General features: G+C 42.4%; 1 long non-coding RNA gene across 13 annotated transcripts in view; it reads right to left on the bottom strand.

The window, feature by feature from the left end:
- Positions 1–18,258, bottom strand: part of LOC119022914 — a 191,331-nt gene that overhangs the window by 93,497 nt on the left and 79,576 nt on the right. For 9 of the 13 annotated variants that reach the window (XR_005076114.1, XR_005076118.1, XR_005076116.1 and 6 more), the window contains one exon: positions 12,020–12,103. The exons of the other annotated variants lie outside the window; for them this stretch is intronic. This is a non-coding gene — a long non-coding RNA (uncharacterized LOC119022914). The remainder of the gene's footprint in view (positions 1–12,019; positions 12,104–18,258) is intronic. 13 annotated transcript variants of the gene reach the window in all.

The raw sequence follows: 18,258 nt of genomic DNA, 5'->3' as shown, positions 1-18,258 counted from the left end.
CTCTTTCGCTCTGCCCTAGTGAGGAATCCCCCTGATTTCAGTTATATGTTAACCTCATGTAGGGTATATAAATCTAATGTTGTAAATATGTAGATATTTGCTCTGTATTCATATTGATACTCAAAACATTATATAATCTCACACAAATGTGAAAAAAATAGGCAAATCTCAAAACCTGAAGAAAGTAGCATGCGCACACAAACAAACACACATAGTTCTTTCCGCACTCAATTCCACTCTGCTCTAAATCAAGGCTCAGCCAAGCTAATGCATGGATCCATACTCCTCTGGGTGAATTAACGTTAGTAATAAGATATCATGGCTCTGATTGATCCTCTATTTCCATGTCCACACCATAAAATGACCCTAGCCCAGCCACAGCGTGCCATCACTCTAATTCTGCATTGATTCCACTCTGGACTGCTGTGGATTTAAGTTGGGCAACAGAAGAGGGCATGACTTGGAGGAGGCATGGGACTGAAGCTGCTGAAACATGACTATAAAACAGAGTAAGAAGTGCTGCAACTCTACAGCTATGGAACGACTGAATAACAGGGAGAAGCAATAGGGGGAAAAAAACATAATAAAAGATTTTAAAAACCTCCATAGTAGGGTATTTCTTTCATATGCAAATGAAAATTAGATCAATAAGAAAATTATCAGGGGGAATCGATGTGAATGACCCTAAATTCTAGGTTTGACTTTTTCACTGGGAAGGGTAGTAGTGAGCAAAACAGCCAACTAACTCTCGCTTTTTAAAATGACAAACAGTGACAAAAAGCAGGTTAGATCATGTGTCATTAATTAATTAAAAAATTAGTAACTATATCCCTTTATTTAGATCAATAAACAATTATTTGAATAAAAAATTATCTGAAAAAGCAACACTATAAATCAGTTGGAATAACAGTGCAAATTTGGAATAAAAACTTTAGTGTGGGAAATTTTTTTAAGCAAAACCAGCAGAGAGGAAATACAGAACAGTGTTGCCATGTAGTTAATGATGAGTTACGTAATAACACTGGCTTTGAAACAAGTCGATTACATACATATAAGGTTTCTTGGGAAACAAGTCAGAAAGTGATTATTATGAGCCTGGGCTTAGGGACAAGATACAGCAGTAACACAGTAAGGCTGGTACTGGTGCCTGATATTTGAACAAACTTCAGCGAGGATCTATCCATCAACCACTAATGAGCCTCCTAAACTGCCAGCTTAAACCAAAGACATCAACGTGGAGCCAAAAAGCAAGACGAAGAGACTGAATGACCCACTTTATATTGTCCAAGGAGCCTTGGGCGGACGGATTCACCCAGTATCGTCACACGCCAACTTGCCTGATGACAGAGCACAAGTCATTGAAACCATGTGAGGTTATTTAAGGGGAGCGGATTGTTCCAGGAAACTGGTAGTGACTGTCAGAGTTTTGGTCTGAGTTCGAGGTCCTGTGATTGATTTGGAAACCACCAGAGGGCCAGTCATAATCACGCTAGTCCCCACTGGACGAGGACACTCGTAAGCATGGCTGGCTGCGGACCGACTGCCAAATGCACCTACACACACACTGACACACAGAACACATCCAAACACATTCCTGCCTGTCTGAATTACATGCTGGACAATATCCCATGGTCATTAAAACCAGATTGCTTTGAAGACACAGACACCACGCAAACACACACATGATCTCACGTACACACCGACTCACACATGTGCACACGTACCTATTGCTTCAAGGCAAATTGTTTGTTTCCACTGTATAGTCTGTCTGTCTGTTCACATGGTACACAGACGTATCAGCGCAGTCAACTCACTGCTGTTAGTATACAGGAAAAACAAACCAACTGGCAGACGAGACAGACAGACAGAGATACAGACAGACACAAACACAGACAGACACGTTCACATGGCAGCAGACATGAAGTGAGTAATACGATTTAATATCAAACAGGTGAAAGACCGAATCACAACTGGTGGGAACACTGCTGTATAAGCAACTCGATACGCCAGATGAAAGCAATAATACAAAGCATACACAGATACAAAATGCATAAACACAGCAGGTGTAATCGCTCTCAAGTCTCTCATACACACATACACATACACACATTCCTGCCTATAGTTACAGACAATAGCACACAGAACAAAAAGCATCACCGTGTTCACATTAGTTAGCCAACAGGACTATTTTTACATTTCACTGAGTCACAAAGAGTCTTCTCCCAGCAGCATGTCACTATTCTCATATCAAAGCTGCGTTTATAGCAGACAAAGCTTTGAAAGTGGGCCATGGCTCATAAAACGCCTTTATGTCCCTCGCCGGTACACTAAAAAAACCCAGAAACAATGCATTTTAAGTCTGCAATTGGACCAGTGCTTATAATGTGTGTGTAAAGAATTTGTCTATGCACGCGCGAGGGGTGCATTTGAGTGCTGGTGCCTATGTGTTCACATGCATCTGTGTATATGTGAGCGTGCGGGTGTACCCCACTTCCCCCCACAGTTGTGTAGGTGTTGTTGATTTAATTCCCTCCACTGACATTGTTCTTTTCCGATCTCTTTTTTTTCCGGCTGACAGAATGTGCAGCCTTAACACTCAGCTAACAACCCTGGCTTCCTGAATCGCATGTAACCTAATCACTAACACCATCTGTTAATTATGTTAATACAAAAATGCCTTGGCTGCTATTCACATCCATTCTCTGAATTAGCACCCCACTTCCCCACCGAGCACCCTTTCTCCATGCCTGTTCCTCTTTCTCTTGTCCAATCCTTTCCATCATCTCAGGCTCCCATTTTCCCTTTCTTTCAAATCTTGTCTTTCTTATCCTTTCTAATTCTATCGCCTCACTTTCCCTTGTGTTTTTTTATCATCCTTGCTAATCCGTTACATCCTTGCTTTTCTCGATCATCCATTCCTTTATTCTTGCCATCAGCCTTCCTGCAAATGCCTTCATAGTCTTCCCTTTCTCCAACTCTTCCATGTACCACTCTGTCAAAAATCTCAAACTCTTAATTCCTCCTCCTCACAATCCCATCCAGCCTGCTATCCCCTGGGAAACTATTGTTGCTCCCAGCAGTGAGTCAGAGGCTAAGCTGGCTGGAAATCCCCAGGGAGGCTTTGTCTGAGGCCAACTTATTTTGGTGAGTGATATCGATCCACTCTTTAATTGTTATTCACGATGCTAATCTGTATTTATAAATCTAAGTTTCTATCGATCTGCAGGAGACATAATAAACTTTGTCTTGCACCCCATGCACAGAATAAGCGTTATTGTAATGCAGGGAAAACATCATTTAACAGCCGTATACAGTGTTGGTCATTATATTAACACAATCGAACAACGGACCTAGTGGCATAATCAGAGGTATAAGTGGGCCTGATGGCATTGGGACTGTCCCCTGGGAGGCCGCATTCAAGGCTGGGGAGGTAGCAGGCAGTTTGCCCAGCAGCAGCAATGCCTATAGAAGCACAAGGCCCAGAGTTTACCATCTGCTTTACTCTGGAAATAAGCAGCATAATAAAGTGGTCAAGGAAAGTTTAGACCATAACTATGTGTGGTATGTATGATCCATAGATGCACTGTGATTATCTTTCGAAAGATTGTCTTGACGCAGAATCAAGACAATAATCGCACGTTTAGAAAACAATTGTCAACAAGCCACTTTGCTCGGTCGGTAGCACGCGCGACCCATGTGCCGAGGCTCTGCAGCGGCACATGGGTCCCTTTGCTGCGTGTCACTCCCCTGCTATTACCGTGTTTCCTGTCACCGTCTTCAAGCTGTACTATCAATAAAGCAAGAAAAGGCCAAAAAAACCCAAAACAATTCAAAGCATTGTGATTGTCTGGCTTTGGTGAGGTGGCTGAGCTGGGCATGATCAAAGATAAAGGAAGTAAATTCATCATTATGGATCATAAAAATATGTTGTTGTTTTAAGAGAAGCAAGTGGTCACACAGTGGGGCAAAAAAAGGAAGAGAAATCCAAAAATGTGATGCATGAGGTGTCAGTAGGCTTCTTCCTCTGGTGACCATGAATGTCTGTACAAAGTTTCATGGCGATCCATCTCACTGTTGTTGACACATTTCAGTCAGTACCAAAGTGGTGTAACAACCAACACTGCCATTCCTACAGCCACTATAGTATCTAAAAGAAAAAAAAATAAAGAAAAAATAAAGAAACGTATTTTAAGAATCTGCACCCAGCGACATCGAGTCATATTGTCAATGTACTGGTAAGTGTAACCTACTGAAACAAAGACAACACTCAGGGTCAGGGGATTTCACACCACCACCTTCACCATAATAAAACACATAAATATCACTGGGGTCACTCAGCCTCTTCGTTTCCCAGTCCCGAATCCAGCCACACACACACACACACACACACACACACACACACACACACACACAAAGAGGCAATCATTTCCATTGCTTTCACACACCCACATATACAAGCAGCCATCCCTCATACACACCAGCAACCACACATGCAAACACTCACCACCCCACACCCTGATGCCCTGGCCTCCCACAGCTGGTTGAGCGAGGCCACAGTTTGGGTGAAGCCCAGAGTTTCTTACACTTGGCTGTGATTGTTATTTATTCTGTGAGTGCTGCGCGGTGAGAGGTGCACAGTGGGAGGTCGGGGCAGCTAGTGCAGGACCACTGAGCAGATCTACTGTATTGACATGGCAGAAACGGGCCTGAAGTTATTCCTTCTGTTTTTAAGATCATATGCATTTGCGGATACTGTGTACTTGTGCATACACACCAAACTCACACGCAAACTCTTACTGGCAAGCAAGCTTTTGTCCTCCATGCCCTTTACTTTAGGCATTGCAGTGTTTGTATTGTGCAGCAGGAGCTTGTCCTTTATTGCACCACTGTTTAATGTGGCATTAGCGATAGAACTGAAGACAAGTTCAAGATGGGGATCTGACCCCTGTGTCCCTCCCTCAGGTGTAAGGTGAGGAGAAGCAGGGTGAAGGAGGGGCCAGCTCCCAAAAAACAGCTGCCAGCCTGTAGGATGCCACGGTGCCCCTCTGGGTGTGGTGAAGCGGGTAGGAGAATGGCAGAGGGGGGGCGAAGGTTGTGCCCACATGAGGGGACTCTTGAGGTGGTGGTGTCGCCTTCACCACTGGGCCTCCATCTGTCTGCCCCTGTTGATCCTCCTCCTCAACCTTTCTCTAATTAAGGGAATCACTGACTTTTCTTATATATTCTTACATACTGATACATACAATAGATAACAGTATGAATAGGTTCTCAATATTTGTATCATGTATTATTTATACTGTTGCCATTAAGTGTCAGTGATGCACCTAATTATGAATCTAGACTGCTGTCTGCGCTGCTCAGACAGTATCATATGAGTGCAGAGACAATTATTCGATATTGGACTGATGGCTTGATAACAGAAAAAATATTCATAAACACATAACCAATTAATGATGATTTAGCTTTGCACCCATATAACATTGGACGTGGACATTTTTTTTTTTTTTGTCAAATGGTCAAATTGATAACTCAACCCCCATTTTTTACTCACCCATCGTTGCTCCTTCCTGGCACCTACATTACCCATAATGCAAATCAGCCACTGACAGTTCAGTTGGAGATTCAGGTGTGCAAGTAGCTAGCAGGAGCTAACGTATTCTAAGGCTGCTAGCCTCAAGCAAATATGAATAGCGGACACACACACACACAGATTTGGTATTTTTAATCTTCAGCCCCAACAGACCTTGACAGAAGGCAGTTCATCAGACTTTGTGCAGCTGCTGCTGCAAAAGGCATAACTTTCCCTGCATTTGCAATAGTTCGCCCCAAAATCTGTTACCCTTTAGGGCAAGTGGCGTCTCGATTTCAATCCTAAAGAGGAGGGAACTCAAATTGTGTTGTAGTACCCCATCTAGTGACTCTTTGTTTTTGTGAAGTGAATTCCTAACAGACTGGTGAAACAATTTTAAATAGTTTCAAACATCTTTTGATCTGTAGTGAAAACCTGATGTCATTACAGCCCTAATTCATAGAAAGAAGAGTCTAACAATGGCACAGCTGTCGGGGAAGGAAAAAAATGTTTAAATCAAAAATGTAACTGAATCATAATCTTGAAATCAAAAGCTTAATCTAATCATGGAAGCTTGACACTAAATGATGAGTGTAAAAGTGCAAAACCACTTGCATTATTTGAAGTTCGCTGCTTTTTATCTGTTTGATATGACTGTATATTGAACAGCTTTCGAGCTTTGGAATGTTGGTCCCACTTGAGGTCAATGCTTATCATTATTCTGAGAGTTTAATTATTTCAATAACTCTTTGAGGCACAATAGTGTAAAGACGGGAGCAAAACTTTACTGCAGCATATGCAGTAAAATACAGGCTCTCTGACTCTCACAGAAATTCTAAAAACAATATCAACATGGAATTTTCTGTAAGTTTCTCTGCAACAGAAGGATATATGATATTTTGTGGCCCGAGCAGTCTTGGAAACTGTAGTTACCCTCGTTAGAAGTGAGCATATGTTACAGGTGGTGTGGAAAGCAGTGGAGAGTTGGCAGCAAATAGTGTGTGGAATCTGCTGCCAGGGTGAGAGCGCTGGTGCCAAGGTGAAACCTGAGTGGGCCATACAGCTGAGCTCCTCAGCTCAACACACACACACACACACACACACACACACAGACACACGCACGCGCGTGCACACACATACAAACACAAAGAGTGTGACTGATGGAGCACATGTGCACACACACACACACACACACAGCCCAGTGGAAAAAATTAAAAAATATGAATGAGAAACAAAATGCAGGCAAGATTTTGGCAAGCACAGAGAGTCTGAGTCACTCACTATTACAGTATTGTCAGAACAACAACAACAACACAACTGTGGCAGATTCACACACACTTTTACTGTAATTCTCCCTCTCGTGAGAAAAAAATCTATTAGCTATAAATATCCTCCAGTCCATGTTCACAGAGTGGGATAATGTGGACCATACTTACGTGCGTGAGTGTGTGTGATGTGGTTATACGGCCAGCTGTATTCAATGGCGTGTGTGTGTTTGCATGTGCATGTGTGTGTGTAGGTTTTCGTGCCTGTATGATAAATGGCAGCCAGACATTGGGTTAAGAGGCAGGGCAGCCCAGATGGACTACTGTTTGTGCCCATTTTTTGTCAACATAACACATTGAATACACACGAACAGACACATAAGTAGACAAGACACACACCACAGTCCATCATTCACTAAGTCTGCACCACAGCCAATAGATTCGGCATGTATGATGTGTTTTTTAGTAAATGCGTAAATGTAACCCTCTGTCATTAGGGCTTCTGCTCAACATCTTTTACTTTTCTCCCTTAATTTTTTTTTTTTTTTTTTTTTTTTTTTTTTAACTTTGGTTTGCCCCATCTGTTGTTCTGACTGAGCATAATTTACTGGAATTGTAATCTTTCCCGCTCTCTTCACCTCTTCAGACTGAGTGTGGGGTGAGGTAGTGTGTGGGTGTGGGTGGTAGGGGGTGATTTTCTTTAAAAGGGTGAGCTGAGGGGTGTCTTCTGTCTACCACATCCTCCTTCCTGATCCAGGAAAACATACACGATTCCAGGACTTCAGCCCCCCCAGTCTGCCAGCCCCATCCTCAGCCAGGGACTTTCCAGAACTGCCCTGCCCAGCTTGGGAGAGTGCTAGTCAGCCACGGTCAGGCTGCTGCACCCTGTGTGGGGCTCAAAGCACTATAATGTGAGAGAGCGGGGTCTATGAAGTCATATAGCCGCTGAATCGAGCAATTTCAATGTCTTTAATCAAGACTATCAAAGAAAGTTAAACTAAAAGCACACTTGGGGGTTATAAAAGAAGTAAAATAGTAGTTAAAAACATATGAGTCAAATAGTTAATAAACACATGATGAGCCATGGATCAAAAGTATTGGGTTACTTTCTGAACTGGTCCTCTAATAAAACTCCTTCAGAGGCTGGTGTGATTCAGCACTACAGGTGTGATCACAGACCTAAACAGCTGTATATCAAACACATGCACCCTTCGTGATAAACCTTCATCATAAACAATACTGTAAAATCCAGCTGACCTTCTCCCAGCTTCCCTCCATTACAGCTCTTGGATGATCTCACATTCACTCACACAGCTGAAAAATCAAATCTTGTTTATGAGCGCCAAAGTAGCATGGTAGGAGTATCAGTTTGAACATGTGATTCAATCAGCAGTCGGTGGACTAAATCACAGTGACGCCATGTTAACAACAACAGTCCCCTCCAGGTAAACAACTAGGGGTGGATTTGCTTTGTGGAGAAGTGTGAACTCTGCAATCTTGTTGTCATTTTCAGTTGCAGCTGTAACGTTCTATCTGACGTTTCTGCTGTACTTATTTCATGCCGTGCTTTTTTGCTTTGCTTGTGCGTTTTATATCTACCCAAGGGTGACATCCCAGACTAACAGCTGACTGGGGGTAAAATCAAATTGTGTTGTTTTTAGTCTGCGGCCCCAAAAGGTAAATTAGGGCTGTGTATTGAACTTGCAGTCTCAAAAAATGTCCTGTCATTTGATAAAAAAATTCCAATATCGAATATCAATATCAATATCTCATAGGGGTCAGTGAGCTAATGAGCACGCAGCATGCTAGTTGTGCAAAGATCTAATAGCACTGGTGACTGGCTGTCTTGAGGCATGCAGGAAAAAAAATAGGTTATGGCAGGCTGGACTCAACATGTGAATGTGTATTGTTATTGAAATAACTACATAGTATCTACATGTTTTAAAGATACCCAGCCCTCAGTAAATGTGTAGAGTTTTAATGAAACATGAAAACATCAAACATGCATGTTATATGACGAAGATGTCAAACTTTGAAATATCATCATGAAAACAGACAATTAAACTGTATCTAAGTTTATGCAGGAAGCAGGGGTTTACTACACTGTTTCTACACTTCACTCGGCTGTTATAAAACAATGTGTTTGGGAGTTCTTTTACAAAAGTAGAACAATTAGTTTTCAAATTTTGAGTTTGCAAGTCTAAATAAAAAATGAAAAGTGTTCCAGTCAAGGTTGTTGCAAGTTAAACATTTGACTAAATAAGCAGTTTTAAGACGTCTAACAATGATGTGAGACTCAAAAGCACTATTTTACCACCTTTAAATCTTTAATTATTCGAAATTCCAGACTTTTTAAAGACCTGCCTCACATCAACCACCCTGTGATATATTACCTGTTGCCAGAAACAGCTACATGGGAAAGTACCTATTTCTTAAGAGAGTTGTGACTAAAATGAAGTTGGCCACAATGTAAACACATGTCAGAACGATGACTGACCATTTCCCATTTTAACTCTCTGTCCACTCATCCTGGTAGTTCTAATTCTTGTCCTCACTACTCCCAGAACGTAAGCGAGATTAGGTTGTATGAAAATAGCGCACAGAGCCCAAACAAAACCCACAGACCACGGGCTTCCCGCTCAGGAGCAGGTGAAGGGGGCGGGTTGAGTTTCCCAGCCCAGGAAAGGGGGTCAAGATACAGAGTCAGCCTCCCTTCCAACATGCCTAGACAGAATGTGACATGGGGAGGCTTTGTTTGGAGGGACATGGGAGAACATTCAGCACCCAGCACTCACTGACACATCACTCTTATCTGAGATACCCTGACCAACACCTGACAAACATACATGCCCAGAGCCCATGAGAACATGCAGTAAACTTTGAAGTAGAGAGCGATTTGGCCAATTTGATATGACATTCAGTGCATGGCATTGTACACAGTGTTACAAGGGAGAATGGGAAGAGGATGGCCATGTGGATGGGGACTGTGCACATATCATTACAGCACTTCAAGTGGTGTGTGACAGGACAGAGAGGAGGTCAGCATGATAGCAGAATCCTGGAAGGACCCAACCAAAATACCACAATGAAGGACATGATCTGTAAACAATATGCACCCACGCTGGCATATAGGCTTTCAGTGGGCGACTAACTGTCAGTGACGTGCACACGCGCACGTACACACACATGCACACACTTTCTCTCAAGCATCCCCCCCACTCCTTTCACACATACACACACACACACACCGCATTATACAATTGACTATGAAAGGACATCGGGCTCATAACTCTGTTCCCCTGGGGCAGAAGAGACCCAGTCACTGTCAGGAGAAAAACAAAACAAAGAGATGGAAAAATAGAGCAAAATAAAGGCAGGAGAGGAGACAGCCATGGTGTGATTAGAATAAACGGGGGAGAGATGAAGGGAAGCCGGGACAGAGGCTACTACCTCTCCTTTAATATAGCTGGGAAATCTTCCCCCTTTCTTCCACGACTGGGGGGGAAGACAGGTTTGGGTGATTTTCTAATAACCAGAGGCCCGAGGTTATTGTGTTGCCGTCCTGTGTGTATGTGCTTATATGTGCCTTATGTGCCTCTGTGTGAACAGAAAGAAAAAAAACAAGTCTCAGGTAATGGCAAGAAATGCTGTGAGAGGGAGCTGGAAAGAGAGACAGATCATCACGAATCTGCGATGAGATGATGGAGAGAGAAGAGTGAGAGTAGAGAGACAGAATGAGACTACCTGTGGTTTCATATCCACTTTATTTGGGCCTTTAATGATCAACCTTGTAACAAAATTTGTACTTTTCACAAGCTAAGAAAAGCAGCTCATTTTCAGCTTGATAGCAATGTAGTTCAGATAAGTTTTGCCTACAAGGTAGGAAAACTGTTTCTACCCATGAAGGAACAATTAATGCTGCAGTTTACCAGAAAACCTTTAAATCCCCAAATTTCGACATGCACAGTTTTTACTGGACCATGACTGAGTAAACTAAGGTTCAAAGTGAGATGAGATGATGAATGATTCAATAAGCTGAACAAAGCCAACTATTGCGGTGCGTTAGCCAATCACAGTCACGCAAGTGCACATTCCTGGTAGATTACATGAACTGAGTATTTCTATTGGTGAACTTAAGATAGTTACAACAAGAGATTAAACAATTTTCACAGTGATAGCTGAAAGAAAGTTGTATAAATTCATATATAAAAAAAACCTAAGAATATCATACTTTATATGTCAAATGCTGATATCTTGGTCAGAAATATAAAAAAAAAACAGATTCAAAATGGTCTTGCTTATGTGCTTGTCACAATATTGTGATACTCGAGATGACTGTGATATTAAACTGAATTGTGTGTTATATGTGTTATTGTTACACATTTGATAATATCCAGTGATGATGTTCGTCTTTATGTATTTTTAGTTAATGAGCTAATCTGGTTGCCTTTTCACTAGTAATTTAACTAGTAGTGGATAGCACTTGTTCTTTTTGTACACTCTACCTCGTTACACTAATTCTTTCAGGAAAAACTTTTGGTTTGCAGCATTTACAGTTTATTCTGTTAATCTGGCTTAAGGTCAAAAAGTTCTGGATCAGTCCCTTTATCCTGATCCATACCAAGAGTGAATGGGGTCTTTATTTTGGGCCGAGACCCATCCTCCATCCAAGTTTCATTGAAATCTGTTCTGTAACAACAATCAATCAACAAGCAGATGGACATGCGTGAAAAGATTAGGTGATGAATAACTATGGTACAGCATTTTGTTCCCAGCTGCATTGAAGGAGCCTTCTTAATTTGTTACAGCTCTGATTCAACAACAAAAGCAAACTCAGCTGAGACTAACTCTAGTAGTAGTCAGAGCCATAAATTAATACAACCAAATTAAATTAAAACTGTCTGCCATAATACAGACCTTTAACATTCTTAAATTATCAGAGACAATACTGTGTTTCTAACTTTCACAAAAAGCAGCCAATCCCAACATGCAGCAGCCCGAACTCTAGATTTTGGATGGCCTTCTTTATCCACAGTATTTCAACATGGCTCTGCCATAAACTAAAAGGTCTCAAGAGTATTCATCTGGAGACAGCAGGTCAAACCGCAGCTCCTGTGCGTGCGTGCGTGCGTGCGTGTGTGTGTGTGTGTGTGTGTGTGTGTGTGTGTGTTAATGGGCACATTACCGTGTGCATTCAGGTTTCTGACCAGAGGGAATGGGCAGCAGCTGAAAAACCCTCACATTGAGAGGTGAAGCCCACACAGCACAGCTGTAAACACACAGACACACACACATCATCTCTGTGTTTGTGTGTATTATGGACATGCACCAGCAGGCGAATAAAAAGACCACAACAAAAACGAGCACAAGCTCTGTGATCTCCCAGAATGAAATGGCTCAAATAAAGTGTGTGATTCAGTGATTGAAGTGTGTTTATGTGTGTGTGTGTGTGTGTGTGTGTGTGTGTGTGTGTGTGTGTGTGTGCGCGTGTGTGTGTGTGCGTGTGTGTATCTGTATGGCCTGAATACACTCTTGTGGATCTTTTCACACAGTGCACACAAACACACAGAGATACACAAATAGCGCACAACCATATGGTCAGATCATGAGCATAATGAGAAACACTTTTGGAGATACTAATAGTGTAGGGGGAAGGGGGGGAGGAAGAGTTGGAGGAGAGACGCTATGAAACAGGAGGAAAACAAGAGAGAACTAACTGCTAAGTTCCACTGGAAAGCAAATACATGTCTGAGTGAGAGAGGTTCCTACTCAGACAGCGCATGAGTGCAAACTGAACAAATAAACTGCGACCCCAGAGGGGATAAAATTTCTCACACTTACCCCTATGGCTCAAGCCCACATGTGAAAAACATTACCCTGCACTTGTTGTCAGCCTAAGATTCATCTCAATAGCTCCATGTCACATATAGGTTATAGAAATGCTGTCACCAAGATGAGAAAAACTTCTGGGAAAATAGGGAAAAGTTTCTGCTGAAATCGTGAGGTAAATACACTTCTACAGAACTGAACCAGATGTTTAATAATCTTCTCTCTGAATCATCATTTTGTGTCACTGTGTCATCCGAGGCTCACAACCATGAAAATCAGTCCTATATAAATTCAACAGCCAGGACATAAAATGACTCAATCTAACCAGTAAATCACCCCTGATATGTTTCCCTGTGGATTTTGCTGTTTTCGTCAAATTAAGCTGGCTCACATTAGTATATAGAATAGTTTATCAAGGGATCATGTTATATCATGTTATGAAATACACCAAAAAACTAAACAATACTGAATTATTGCTCTCATTTTCTTCGATGGCCAGGGGCTCTGTTAAATGTTCTCTGAACTGTGGTGGATGTTTTGTCTGGGTTCTGAAAAATAAAGTTTGTTTATGGAAAGTGCCCACAGCAGAGGGGGAATTTGGAGTGGTGTAACATGTTTTTGTCCACATTCAGTGGTAACTCAAAAGACCCTCGTCAATACACACATGCACACACTCCTCCCTGTCGCTCCACCTTTCTACTCTTTCTCTTTCTCTCTCACACACGCACAAACATGCACACATACACACTTCAGCAGTGTTTATGACAGTGAGAATTACAACATAACTACCACAGCTCTTACACTCGTTTACTGGAATGTGGACTTGGAAAGACCCCAAAGAGAGAATAACAAACACACTGCAACCTTCAACTGAAGCTACATCCCTGACAGTTAAAAAAAAAGGCAGATGCCAACATCACACAGGTTGAATAAAAGGCTTTAAAAATAACAGCAATGTCCGTTTTACACAGTGAAAGTCAAATCAAGACACACTGTGCTGACACAGGCCGGACCTGTGCTCAGTGAAACACAGATGTGATGGCTTTAGCAGTGGTCACATGGAAGAACAGCTTCCCAGCCTGCTATGAAACGGAAACGCCGACTCAGCTGGACACTGAAGCACCTACCTGTTGACTCACGCTGATGACATCACCATGACTATTCTGGTCACATCAAACCAGACACCGGAGTGAGAGGGTGCAAGAGAAAAGGGGAGGCTGGGAGGGACTGAAAAAAGTGAGAAAGGAGGAGGAGAACGATGGCGGCGGTTGGCGCTGAGGGGATCAGATGACCATTAGGTCATAGCCTGCTGGTCCAGTGGGACAGGGCGGACAGCCGGGTCAGCAGATCCAACACCTGCGTGAGTGAAATCTACTGCTGAGTAGGAGGACTGATGACTCCATCATGGTGCCTGACAATTAATATGATGGGCATGGAGGACTGTATCCTTTGGAGTATGAACAACATCAAACACAAAGAGAATGAGGGAAAGAAGGAGGGGAGGAGGGTACTGCTGAGTGTGTATTCTGTAGCAGAGTACACACACCAAGCCGGCATGAGATGAGTGTGCATCTGCGTATGAGTAAGCTCATACAGTACACTATGTAATCGGGACAGAATAGTGTGTGTGCATGTGTGTGTGTTTGGTGATCATAACCAGAACTAAGTGCTGCTGAGTCAGTTGTATCTGTTCATTTCCTCAGGACGGCCTGTGAGCACCACTGATGTGGTCACAACAGGCTGGTACAGACCAAACCGAGCCCAACCATACCGAACCAGACCAGGGAAAAACAACACACAGCTTGCCAGCTGCCTCCCGCCAACTCAGTTCAACATGCATGAGTCCGTCGGTCCAATCAAAGCTCCCACTTACTGTAGGAGAAGACAGCTGATTTACAGGCAGAGCCACAGCCCAGTCCAGGAAGCAACTCTCTGCACCTGGATCAACTGGGGTTAACAGGCATGCATGCTTACACTTAGAACTGAAAACAGACAGACAGACTCAACTGAATCCATACGGTCCCTCATGTCAAATTGAATTTTCTGTTTCAAATTTGGCTTTGCATAACAATAGATGAGTCTGAGGCTGACAATGTAAACACACAGTGAGTAAAAGGTGAGTGTTCCCAATAGTGCATATGACTATTCCCAATGAATCACCCTTTGCTGCTACACCCTGTCATCCTGCTGGCGATTCAAACCTATTTTCAGATGAGGAGTGAGCCGCCACATTAATGCTCATAGGGAAAGATGCTTTCATATGTTTCTAATTTGGGCTCTTTAAACTACACCCACACATGCTCATCTTGTCCAAATAATTAAACCCCGCACTGACACACTCTCTCAAACAAGTACATGTACTGTGGGCTAAACGATTATCTACTCGATCTAACGTACTATACGCTATGTTTACATCTGAGGTGTTTTTATCAGTTTTGGGCATCAGCTGTTTGTATGGCTGACGCATATATCAGCACATACTCCCACACCTCAAGTGTCAGCAGGCAGCTGCAGCCTCTTTTGAGCTGGCATAATTTCGCCCCTGGTCAAAAAGCCCCAACCCAACATCAAATCAACTCCTCCACCTGCCAGTTTCCCCCGGCAAACCACAGGAGCACCACAGCAACCAAACACAACAGCAGGCAAAGGGATGAAAGGAACCAGGCACGAGCTTGTGTTCGTCACTCGGTTTGTCTATCTGCGGATGTCTACATGTGCATCCACACACATAAACACATTTTGCTGGGATATACAAACAGAACACAACCAAAGGAGGAGGGTGGTGGATCAACTTACTCATGGACAGTTCTGATCTAGTTTTATAGCACACTAACATACAAAGGATCATGAAGCACCACACAGTTTCGTACTGGATATCGTACCTTAACTCAAAACACTTTTCATACAGTGGTCATCACTAATCAGAAATGAAGAGGGGGGGGGGGCATTCGTTCACTTCTGCCGAGAACATTCTGTCGCTAAAGTAAAGCAGATCACTTAGAACTCATGTTTAAACATTGTACTAACTAATAAATTAATTGTTTTATTAATTTATCGAGGAAAGATAAAGAAAAGCTTTTGCTGTTTTTTTTTTGTTTTTTATCAGTGTGAATTCAATTTAATTGGGTTGTGGGCTGCTGATTGCACAGAAACAGCAATTTGTCATTGTCATGTTGAACTGCTGATAGTCAATTTTCAGTTTTTCATTCAAAAAGTACTTTTTCTGGCAAACAATAACTCATGTCATCCTAAACATACTTCAGCAACCAACCTATCTGTCTTTCTCCAAACATTTTTAATGTTACCACAGAAAAAATGAGGATCTTGCATCTAGCATTTTGCTAACATTAGCTAACCTAAAAGATAAAAGATATGACTATACAAGATGCAATGTGTCAGTGACAATCATGGCATTGATATAATTACCTTACTGTATTATTTACCTTTGAATAGATGTAGGTGTCTTTGGTGATGGTGTTGATGTTCACCAGATGGGGAGTTCTACTGTACAGCTTAATACCCCTCAGACATAATATCTAGGTATCTACTATAGTAGCTTTCTCTATTATGGGGAACCAAATAAACACCTTTCTCACTGTCAAGGCGTCAGGGTACAGGTGCAACAACTTTTCACCATTTACTTCTTCATCTTTTCAAAATACACAAATCTAGAACATAAAGCGTATGAGCTTAACATGAAACTGGAAAGTTGTCTGAGGGTCATACATGTATCGAGCTTGCTCAACTGTAATTGGAGCACAGAGTGAAAATGGGCAGGTCTGGATTAATTTCTCTGTTTAAAACCCCTGTAAATGGATCATTTTGAAATTTTGGAAAGCTGCTGTTCAAAACAAGCAATTTGAGGGTGACAAATTGGACTATTACAACTTCTGAACTTTTGTAAAATAAACTACACAACCAATCATTGATCCTCCTTCAAAATTCAACAGATTAGTTAGTAAAAAAAATCTTTAGTTGTAGCCCTACTTAAAACTTGCAGAACAGGAGCTCCACATGGCATTTAAAGTATTTATCTCCATCTGCCTGTAAGAGAAAACCAGTAGCGTCCAGTAGGAATATGGCAACTATTTGTATGAATTATTCAGCACGGTTGGTGTAATGACAGATACACAGAGACACTGACTCACAGACAAACAGAAAAAGAGAAAGAGGAATGAGGCATCCTAAGATGGCACACAGAGTGAAAGGGGCCTTTTTGTGTAAATGAGGCGTTTTCCTTCCTTACACTTCCACACATCCATCCTGCATGGAGAATGAGGCACACAAACACAAGAATAGGTAAAGAATGGAGGGAAGGAGTAGAAACGGAGAACAAGTCTTTGATGTTGGTGCGTCTTTGTCCGCATCTTCCTCCAGTGAAACCTGTCACATGCTCTCTCTTTTCGTGGTTAGAAGGTAAACCCCTGTCTCTCGCATCCCTGTTGTCCCCCCCCCATTCTTCCTCCCCCCTCTGCCTCTAACTCTCTCTAATTGCCTCTTTTACCCTCTAGCCTGCCCCACTCCTACTGAAGGCTAGATACAGCCGCTCTCTGTAGACTGCTGGGAATCCACGTGGACAGGATGAGAAAGCTCATCCTGTATCTGCCAAGCGTCCCCAATGCATTGAGGCCAGTGCGCCACAGTTCCTCCATGACAGAATCTCCCTGGGACACAAGACACTTCCTGCTGGACTGGATTGAACAGATTAATCCTGGAGGGACCACACTGAACTGAAAATTTCAGTTAAGTGTTAAGTGTTGAATTGTGATCGGAGTCTTTGTTGATAGTGGCTTTCACTGTGTACACGCACACATTAAGCCAGGATAGAGATAGAAACCAGGTTAAAAAGGATGTGTTTCCATGCACTGTAAGAACCTTGTTATTGTAGGCTTGTGTTTATTGTAATTAGCCATATTTTTAGACCGGGATGGCTTAACTTAAATGTATTTGTCAGGTTTTTGTCAAAGCATCACGGCTGACAACAAAGTGAGATGGTTTGCTGGTGAAAGAGAAAGCAGCTTATACTCGAGCTGCCAGTATACCTCATCAAAACCGCTAGTCAACTGGTTGAATAGGTACAGAAACCCCCACCCTCAATGTCTTTCCTACGTCTGATTATGGAAGGCCTTTGTCAGACCATCAACAACAATCAGATTCACACCCATTTCATGCCATGAGGACCCAGCTGTGCGGAGGTGAGAAACTAAGCAGGGTTTAAACTTCTTTCCGGTTTGGTGTAATTTATCATCATGTTGCCTGTCTTCTGCTGAGCTCCTCCACTTATGCACACAAAGCAAGTCAGTGAACCAATAAGGAGAATCAGTAAGAGTAGTAGTATCGATAAAATCCCAATGATACCCATCCCTAGTGAAAAACTGGCTAGACAGCGACTGCCAAGGGCCGACTGGGGCTAACAGAAATGGCAACAGCACAAAAACTACAGGCAATGATCAGCCAAGGACGCGCCACAGCACAGCCACCTGTAAGTGTTGGTGTGTAAGCCCCCTAAAAAATCCGGTTAGTGCAGAAAAGCGACAATAACTGAGCTACTTAAGTGCTTGTAAACCTACTAACTGTGAATAAAGACTAAATAAA

The sequence above is a fragment of the Acanthopagrus latus genome, chromosome 7 (genome assembly GCF_904848185.1).
Source record: "Acanthopagrus latus isolate v.2019 chromosome 7, fAcaLat1.1, whole genome shotgun sequence".
NCBI classification, from domain to species: Eukaryota; Metazoa; Chordata; class Actinopteri; order Spariformes; family Sparidae; genus Acanthopagrus; species Acanthopagrus latus.
This window is presented reverse-complemented; position numbering and strand designations above follow the sequence as displayed.